The following is a 9,629-nucleotide window of genomic DNA, read 5'->3' as shown; positions in this document are numbered from 1 at the left end:
TGCTCTTTAAGTGCTGCTATTTAGATTGCTTTCTTCTTTACTATTTTACAGACAACAAAAAGATCAGTGAAGTTACTGAAGCAGTAAATAAACAAGAAATAGGATTTTAAAAAACCTCAAAATTCTCCTGAAATGAGATAGTCAGTGTATTTGTGTTTCTCATTAACTCAAAGCTTATGGACAAAACAACTCATCTAAACAAAAAAACTTCTAAAAGTTTGTATGGACATACTTAGATATGTGTCTGCATACCTCCACATACACACATGGACACACACATATAAAGTACACATGGAAGTTTCATGTGACAAGTTTCATCTGTTTATATTGATGAGATCATGTGGATGATGAAGTCATACAAAACAAATTGGAATAACAGGTTTCTCATTCACAGACCTGCTGCAAGGTGTTTTGAAAGTCATCGTGTTTTCCTCTTCCTCTTTCTTTTCTATTTAGATACTACCATAAGCCCCAAGCTCTTGACAGATCTTGCTGCGTAGCTACAGAATTCTTTACTCTGTGGAATCTCAAACTAGTTGGAATCTCTTGGTTTTGATGTAATAACAATGACAGATAAACCGATGTTACTATTTTCATAAATACAAGTGCATTTTCAATAACTGAATGTCACGCTCTCCTGGATATTTTGCAGATGAGTTGCACTATGCCATGTGAATTTAATGTTATGTCAGATTCTGGATCCTTGCAAGACTGCTCAGGTACTGTGAAGGGTTCAACCAAATCAACATCTAAGGTCCCTTCCAAAACAGGCTGATTTATGATGACATGATTTAGCAAATGAAATTTGGATCTCTATATGGCGAGTGACAGCAAAGATTGAAGCAGTTGGCAAGGCTCATTCCTCAGGTGATGAATTTTGGACTGCAGAACAATTTATTTCATCCAATGTCTGTAGATATAACTTTACCTATTTTGTTTTACAAAATGTTCAGTAAGAGCAACTAGAAGATTTCACAGAGTAACATGAAATAATGAGCAATGATGGGAAACAGAATGGAGGTCGTCATACCGGGTTAAATTTTTCATGAAATGCAGTTTCTATATAAATGTTGTTTCTCCTATTGGTCTTAGTTAACATAGTGATAAAGATGAAATTGAAAACCTGAATGGATTTCTGGGCCTTGTGAATTTCACTTTCTGAATTAATAATTAAGAGGAAATGTGTTTGAAAGTGCTTGTTGCCCCTCAACAGGACATTTGGAAAGCTAAACAAGACAATGGGATGAAGTAGCAGACTGAATAAAAAAGAACCAAATAAATTTAATTGATGGAATGAAGAAAAAATAACACAGTAGGAATTCTGTGCCTGGATCTTCTTAATCTTCCTGAATGTCTGAGTCTAACTTGAGATATTGGTAGTAAGCCTCAATCATCCTCAAGTAACATCTTCAAGTAGGTGAAAAGTACTGTAAAAGAGATGTCCAACAATTTAAATAGCAGATTGTTTAAAAACAAAATCCATATGTGTAATTTGGTGACCAGACAACCCATTTGTCATGTTTTTCAGATGCATTGAGAAAGTACCATAACTTTTCACAAGAGTTAGCAGCCATGACAGTTTGAAAAATTAGCTTAAGTGAAAGTATATACATCTGTGCAGTCATTTCATTTATCGGGTTTAACATGTTATCTGCAAATCAGGATTCAAGCAGTTCAAGCAGTTCAGCATTATCTCTTTGCATGGGTTCTCTCTCTGAAGAAAAACTTGGTTCACAAAATGTTGAAGACAGCTTCTGCTTAAGGTTTTGTGATTTGGGTGAGCGCTTGGAAAGCTAAGAATGCCAGACTCCCTCAAAAAGAAATGCATTTTCACAGACAAAACCAATGACTAGGTTTTCAGGAAGAAGCAGAAGGAATAATGGAGGAAATTTCTCCACATGTTGTCTCTAACATGAGACCTTTCTCACATCCCTCTCTACTATTACTAGGCTAAACCAAAAGTTACCATCACTGCACCTAACAGCTTGACAAATATTCCTTCTTCTTAGCCAGTAATACCTTACTGGCTGCAGACACGTGATCCATTGCTCATACTGCCTCTTTGCTACCTAAAAAGGTACATTTGTTTCATCCACAATTTCAAGTAACGCAGGGCACAAGTCTGTCCACTTGTTAAGACAAAGCAAGGCTGAGAGCTGCTTCTGTACAGCCCCAGGGAAGCTGTGTAAACTGGTACCTAGTCAGGATTCTGGCCTCCAGCCAGAACACTGGTCCTGCGCTGCTGCTCAAATGCAAGGCACAGGACCAGTGTGCCTTTCTACATTTCTGTATGATGCTATAGAGCCTTGCTTACTACCAAGATACTGCTCCAGTTGGTTTCATTCTGCAGAGGTTATCCTGCATGAAAATTGTACTGCAAGGTGTGCCCTATGAGGATGGCTTTGAGCACACCCATTTGTGTTCAAAGGGTGTGCTCATGGGTTCAAGTATTAAAAAAGGTTTCTATTTCTATACTTCTGGTCTACAACACCACAAACTTCCCTTGAGAAGTTCACCTAGATGATATATTGAACTCCGGGGTTGCAAGTGCCCTCAACAGATCTCACCCCTTGCCCCATAAACTCAGGCCAAAAGTTAATACAATTGATAGACAAATTTCCAGGTCTGAGCCATACAGTGAAGCTTCTATTGGCCTCAGAAGTTCAGAGATCATAAATGTACAAACAGGCATTAGGAAATACCTGGCACGGGGACTATATAGGCTGGGCAAGCAAGATATTCAGGAAAAATCAGACAGGCCAAAGTTCCCTGTACTTACTAAAAGTGAGCATGGCTGCTGTCTATGATAGTGATCGAATTAACTGAGACAATTTGCTATTTTAAGTAATTTACTGCTAGTTGCAATGATTCTTCACTGCCATTGCATTACTCATCACTTAAGGTAGGAGCTGTAAGAGTGGCTGTTCAAGCCATTCTTCCAAGTGGGTAGAAAGCCATCCAGCTGCTTCGACAGGCATGCTGTAGTCTCTGACTCCTGGATCAGCATACCACCCTAGGAGACTCTAGCTGAAATATGATGAGCACAATCTACTTCATGTTAGTCCCAATTACAGAAAACCTTCTGTTACATTTTTATTATGCAACTAAGAGAAGGTTTCTCCTCTACAGCAATTCGTCTGATACATGAGTCTTTCAGAGCACAGACTGCCTTGAAATAAAGAATTGGTCACAGCTATACTTTTCGCCTCTGAATGAAATGTGGGACATTTCCAACCTCAAAGCTCTACTAGGTTGCATGTTGTCGTGATTTGCTACTGTTGGCAAGGCTTGGTGATCAGCGCAGCATAGGCCTCTGTAAATGCCAAGGCTGCAAGCTGATTACAGTGCTGGAGCTGTTGAACTGGAGCGAAAAAAGCCATGTCTCTACAGCTATTGCACTGCTGTGCACTTGTTAAAAGGTTTGGGGTCAACTAGACAAACTGTTCATTCTCTTTACTCACATATTACTCAGCTAAGTAGCAGTTTCTTCTAAAATGCTTCTAATGTTTTCAAGGGTCTACTCAAGGAGTAACTACTACTGAGGATGATTAATAACACTACAGTTTGGGGCTTTGCTCTTAGTGGTATTTTGCAGCTTTAGGGATTTCTCTTCTTAAAATCATGTGGACATTTAGTATCCAGTTTCAACATGACTGTGTGAGTATTAAATAATTCAAAATTAATGCAGCTATATAGAGAATTATCCATTAATGAGCTGACTATTTAAGAATTCTGTTCATCACAACACAAGAATTTTGTACAAGAATATTGCCCAAGGGTGTTAAAAAATTTTATCTTTTGAGGGTGTTACCACGTATGTTTTGTGAGCTACTTTAGTCAGCTGCTTCTTGTACCAATTTTGACAGACATATGTCAAAATTTGTCCTTCTGCCCAGAATGCAAAATAAGTCCCAGTTCACAGACTGGCTTTTCTCTCAATCCTTAAAGATTTTTCTCTTAATGGTAGCTGTATACGTAACTGCTGTATAGTGCATGTATACATGCTGTATAGTGCAACAATGGTTGCACTAGACAAAACTTTCATGTGTATTTATCATATGGAAGGCTTCAAATCAAGTTTTTCATTTGTAATTATATTGTTGGTCTGCTTCAATAGAAATTAAACACGTATTCTACCATTAGAAGGTGTTTCATATGTTCCTTTGCTCTCAAAAATAATCTCCTAAACAGTTCCTGTTTCTCCACATAAAGTGCTACCACCATTTCATCATCTGTAAGAGAAATCACAAAAGGAAAATATTTGATCTGTGACAGGGAGGGCAATTGTTTTGTTGCTTAACATAAAGTAGAGTGACAAATCTTAGTCCTTCCAAAAAGCCCTTTAGCAGAGGATTTATTTCACAATATTTTATTTCTTTGGGTAAAATAAACCTGTGTTATGTGCTTTTTAGATTAAATAATTCCACATTAAAATGCTATAAATTGACCTGTTGTTGACTCAACTGCAGGAAATCAGATTTTTAAAGTGACATTTACAAAACTGGTAATAAGTAGAAAAGCAGTTGGAACTTCAGCACTTACACCGAGAGACACAAATTCATTTCTAGTTTTAGAAGGGAGGCTTGAGCTATAAAAATACAGAATTTCTGATGAGAATTGGTATGAAAGCATATTCTTAAATTCATGTATAATTCTTCTTTTTGCTGAAGATATGTGCAATACTAAAAAATTCTAATCCATTCAAAATACTGGGGCCCTACAGTGGTTCTTCTTGTATACATTAATAGCTTATATATGGAGAATTTTACATTTCTGTTTTGATCTTCATGGGAACTGCCATTAAATAAATCATAACAAAGTGAATTCAGTTGGAGAAATTCTGTGAAACTATGAGACTGGGGCACAAAGACGAGTGAACAGAGGTTTTCATGTCCAGTTTGTAGTTGGCTGACTGCATATGCAAAATCCCTTTGGCTGAGAATCTAAGCATTGCAGCAATACAAATCAACAAGACTAGCAGATGCACTATCTTTTCTGTCTGTGTTTCAGAAATAAGCATGATATTCACTGCTTTTATGTGCTGGTCTGTATCCAGAATCAGGATGAAAATCATGTTAATCAGCAACACAGAGAAAATAATCAAATTGTGGCAACAGAGGATTGGTTTTACTTTCCTGCTAAATGAAGTGAGAAACGCAAAGGAAGAATTATCCTTGGTATGTTCTCAATCTCTTCCTTGTTCTGACTCTTGAGTTTCAAAAGCCATAAATCATTGTCAGAGAATCTGAGGTATTTTTCTTTTGAAGAGTTTCCTTTAGATACTCATAATATATTTAATAAATCTTCAGTCTGGGCAGTGAGCCAAGAAAACATCACTAGGCTATGCTGCAGTCCAGTTCAAGACCCCACCACAACTCCAGTAGATCACTAGGCTATGGTGATACAGACACTGAGCAAATGGTTGCAGACAGGAGTGTCTGTCTCCGAGGAGGAAGGGACACTGTACTTTTGCAAGCGTGTAAGCAAAATTCAAAGGACACAACTGAACCACAACCCATGATGCAGATTTCTAGTAGCCACTAATAAAACATGGTGTTTTCTGCATAGGTACACCTTTCACTATATTCCTGTGGGAAAATTGCTCTGAATGACCAAATTATTTCTGATTTGTTAATGCCACATATATAATATACCATCCCACAGATAAAACATAGCTTTGGATTGACTTCCTAATGCATTTCCCAAACTACATTTGAACATTTAATCTTCTATTCAGCCCCATCTTGTGTTGCATTCAATCTTCCCCATGCTCAGTACAGAGTTGTCAAATATGGCAGTGTAGCATCAGCTTATTTCCTCTACAGTTTTCTGATTTTGTCTCTGTTCATACTGCCTTCTTGCCTTCTTTTTATTTAGATCTTTTTCAGAGACCCAGTTTATTTATGATCTCACAGACACAGTAATCAGCTGTCTTCACCGCCCACATATTTAAGATGAAGAAAGTGAAAAGAAAAATGGTGACATTTTCTAAGGGAGTGCCAGAACATTCTAACTTGTCTGCATTTATTTCTTAAATAGCTCAGACAGGGACACTTGGGTTTAGTTTGGTTTGGTTTGGTTTGGTTTGGTTTGGTTTGGTTTGGTTTGGTTTGGTTTGGTTTGGTTTGGTTTGGTTTGGTTTTTTTAAATTGTTTTTGTATTGTTTGTAGGGATTTTAATACAGAAATAATTTTTAAAACATAATAATAATAATTTAATTACTATATATTTCAGAAGAATACAGTCTAAAAATTTGTATGCTCTATACAGCAGTCATGTTGCATTTATATATGTTGCATAAAATATACATGTTATAGCCTGTGAATATATAAAGAAATTCTTGTCATGAAAGTCCCTGACTTAGAAAGTTTATAGTATGAGGCTTATGGATGTATATTTTTCTGTTATATGTTAATTCATGTAAAATCCATTGTTTTGATGCCAGTCTAATAAGTTTTTTCTGGGAAATAGGATATGCTGAACTGGTTGAGACAGTGAGGACTCCCTCATCTAAGCCCTTAAAGAGTCTGAGGACCTCTGTGTATTCAAAACCTGCAAATCATAGAAAATCTCTTCAGTGAATGGCAGCATAATTTGTCTTTTTCCAGAGAATGTTATCACAATTTCTAAGCGCCTGCTGGGAAGATTACCAGCTGGAAAAATAAACCAAATGCTGCCATGAGAACATATTTGTGACACATTCTGCACCTCTCTTCAACTTTATTTCATTGTTTCATCACCCTTTCTCACCTGCTGAGGATGGCATGAGCCCTTTGGAACCAGCTGCTCCTTCTGATAATAAGGAGGACCATTAATATGTAACTCCTCCTGCTGCACATCTCCAGTTATGACTGCGAAGACAAGTCATCCAGAGTTTTAAACCACGGAGTTACTAAAACTATAGCTTTCTGCTATAGCAAGAATACAATGTTCTATTCTGGGAGATGACTGTTTCCCCAAAGAGCTCCCATTTACCTAATGCATTTGCTGAAAGACAGGACATTATCAACCTACTCAGAAAATGCAGGAGTGGTGTTATTTCTCCAATATGCATTATTCATTCAGAAGGAGAAAGCTTTTCTTGTTAAAAGGAAGTTTGTTGGATTGAGTTGATGTGCCTATTACTAATAAATAACTGAAACATTATTTTAGTCATCTAAACACAGAACAATGCATTTTATTTGTTTAAAAGCCAGAGCCAAGAGAATAACTAAAGGTTAATTTTGGTAAAAAAGAATACAGTAAATTTCACAGAAATACAAGTTTGTTACAACACATTTTTGTTGTGTGTAGAAGGGGAAGGGAGGAAAAAAAAAAAAAAAGAAAGAGCATTCTGACAGTTTAGAGTACTGAAATTCTACTTTTGAAACTACTCTTTGTGGAAACAACAGGGCATAAAACCCAGGCAGGAGAAGGCCAGGATCAACCAGAATAGCGTCATAAAATGGTTTGGGTTGGACTGGACATTAAAGGTTGTCTAGTTCCAAGCTTCTGCCATGGGCAGGGATGCCATTCACTATATCAGATTGCCTAAAGTCCCATCCAACCTGGCCTTGAACAATTCTGGGAAGAGGCATCCATGGCTTCTGTGGGCAATCTCTTCCAGTCTTTCATCACCCTTCAAGTAAAGAATTTCTTCCTAACATTTAATCTAAACATATTTGAGTTTCAAACCATTACCTCTTGTCCTGTAGCTATTGCACATATAAAAAGTCTCTATCCCTTGTTTTTATAAGTCCCCTTAAGGTACTGAAAGGCTACAACTGAGGCCTCCCCAGAGCCTTCTCCAGGTGGAACAATCCAGAGATTCTCAGCCTGTCTTAATAGGAGATACATTCCATCCTTTGGATCATCTTTCTTGCCATCTTCTGGACCTAATCCAACAGGTCCATGTCTTTATTCTGCTGAGGACCCCATACCTGGATGCAGCATTCCAGGTATGGTCTCATGAGAGCAGAGTGGAGGGGGAGAATCCCCTCCCTCGCCCTGCTGGCCACTTCCTTCTGGTGCAGCCCAGGACAGGATTGGCTTCTGGGCTGTGAGCACACACTGCTGGGTCATGTCCAGCTTTTCATCCAGGACAGCCCCCAGGCCTTTCTCCACAGGGCTGCTCTCAATGAGCTCTTCTCCCAGCCTGTACTCAAATCTGGGACTGCCCTGGCCCAGGGGCAGCACTTTACACTTGGACTTGTTGAACCTCAAGAGATTCCCATGGACCCACTTCTCAAGCTTGTCCATGTCTCTCTGGAGAGGATCCTGCCTTTTGAGTGTCTCAGCTTTGTGCCATCTATAAACCTGCTGAGGGTGCACTTGAAGTCACTGTTGATGTCACTGATGAAGAGCACCAGAACCCAGACCTCTACCTGCCCTGAGAAGAACCACTCCTCAGCAGCCTCCACCTGGATGGTTCACAAGAGCCATTGACCACAAGTCTCTGGCTGTGTCCATCCAGCCAATTCCTTATTCACTGAGTAGTACATCCATCAAAGCCATGTCTTCCCAGTTTGGAGATAAGCATGTCCAGTGGGATTGCATCAAAGGCCTTCAGAGGCATAGGTAGCTGACATTGGTCAGTCTTCCCTTGTCAAATTTGCAGCCATTCCCTCACAAAAGACCACCAGATTGGATAAGTGAAATCATAGTGGCTGCCTCAGATCACGACCTTTTTTTATGTGCCTTAATATATCTTCTAGGAGGATCTGCTCCATGATCGTCCAAGGCACAGAGGAGAGGCTGTAGTTCCCTGGATCTTCCTTTCCTCTCTTTTTAAATATGGAAAAGCTCTTTCCCTTTTTCCAGTCATCAAGGACTTTGTCTGACCACCATGACTTTTCAAGTACAATGGAGAGTGGCTTGGCAAAAATATCAGCCAGTTTGTCCAGGTCCCTGACACATCCCATTGAGACCCATTGACTTGTGTCTATCAGAGTGATCAGAGCAATGGGCTGCAGAGCAGCTTTCATTACTACATCCCTTCATGTTGGATGGCAGCAGGAGCCAGAATTTCAGTACATCTATTATGGTTTAGAAACAGCAATACAATAAGATAAGAAAATGAACTGGAACAGCATAATATTAACAAAAAAAAAGTGTACAAAGAGAGGGTGATTTACATGCAAAATATGCTCACCCTGACCCACTGTAGCACATCCTCGAGACAATGCTCAAAATGGTGAACCAGTCTTCTCCGCCCATGCTTTTCTTTCCAGCTGCAATAGACACACCCCACCTTGGAAATGAGTCTCTCAATTCCACCCCAGCAGTGTGTTCATGGCACAGAATAACAACCTAGACATGCCCACATGGCTGCAAGCTACACCCTCGCACAGCTAATATGGAAAAATTAACTCTGGCCTGGCAAAAAAGGACAGTATTTCACAGAACTGTGACATTTGGCACTGATGGGTTTAACATGTGAAGTATTTTTTTCACATTTTACAGGAGCATAAATTTGGTATCACTCCCCCTGTCACAGAAAACCAAATGCATAGAAATTAAATGCTTTGCTTTTTTCATGCTATCTTAACAGCTCTTTACTATTCTGTTTTTCTTAATTAATTCATAGTTAGAGCTTGAAAGTGTGGGAAGAATTATTTGAAAATAGAAAGTGAATCTCTTCTCTAACATTA

The sequence above is a fragment of the Taeniopygia guttata genome, chromosome Z (assembly GCF_048771995.1).
Source record: "Taeniopygia guttata chromosome Z, bTaeGut7.mat, whole genome shotgun sequence".
Classification (NCBI taxonomy): Eukaryota; Metazoa; Chordata; class Aves; order Passeriformes; family Estrildidae; genus Taeniopygia; species Taeniopygia guttata.
The sequence above is the reverse complement of the archived record's forward strand: the minus strand, read 5'-3'. Positions refer to the sequence as shown.